This window comes from Hyperoodon ampullatus, assembly GCF_949752795.1.
Source record: "Hyperoodon ampullatus genome assembly, chromosome: 13".
Taxonomy (NCBI): Eukaryota; Metazoa; Chordata; class Mammalia; order Artiodactyla; family Ziphiidae; genus Hyperoodon; species Hyperoodon ampullatus.
Genome location: NC_136926.1, coordinates 26177483 through 26177801, shown reverse-complemented (window position 1 = coordinate 26177801; position 319 = coordinate 26177483).

Genomic DNA, 319 nt, shown 5'->3' with positions numbered 1-319 from the left:
CCCTGGGATTGTTTTTAATTGAATTTCTAAAATTCACTTAACAAAGTTTAATCACTTCAAAGTGAACAATTCAGTGGATTTGGTACATTCACAATGTTGTGTAGCCATCACCTCTATCCAGTTCCAAAACATTTTCATCACCACAGAAGGAAACCTGGTACTCATTCGACCCTCCCCACCCAGGCACTTAAAAACCAATCTGGGCAGCAGATGCCAATCAGGGCATCAAGCAAGGAGAATTTGGACACTAGAGCCCGGAGCCCTGGCTGATCTGCTGTTGGCAGAGGTGCCCTCCTTGGTGGGCAGCGGCTGAAGCCTG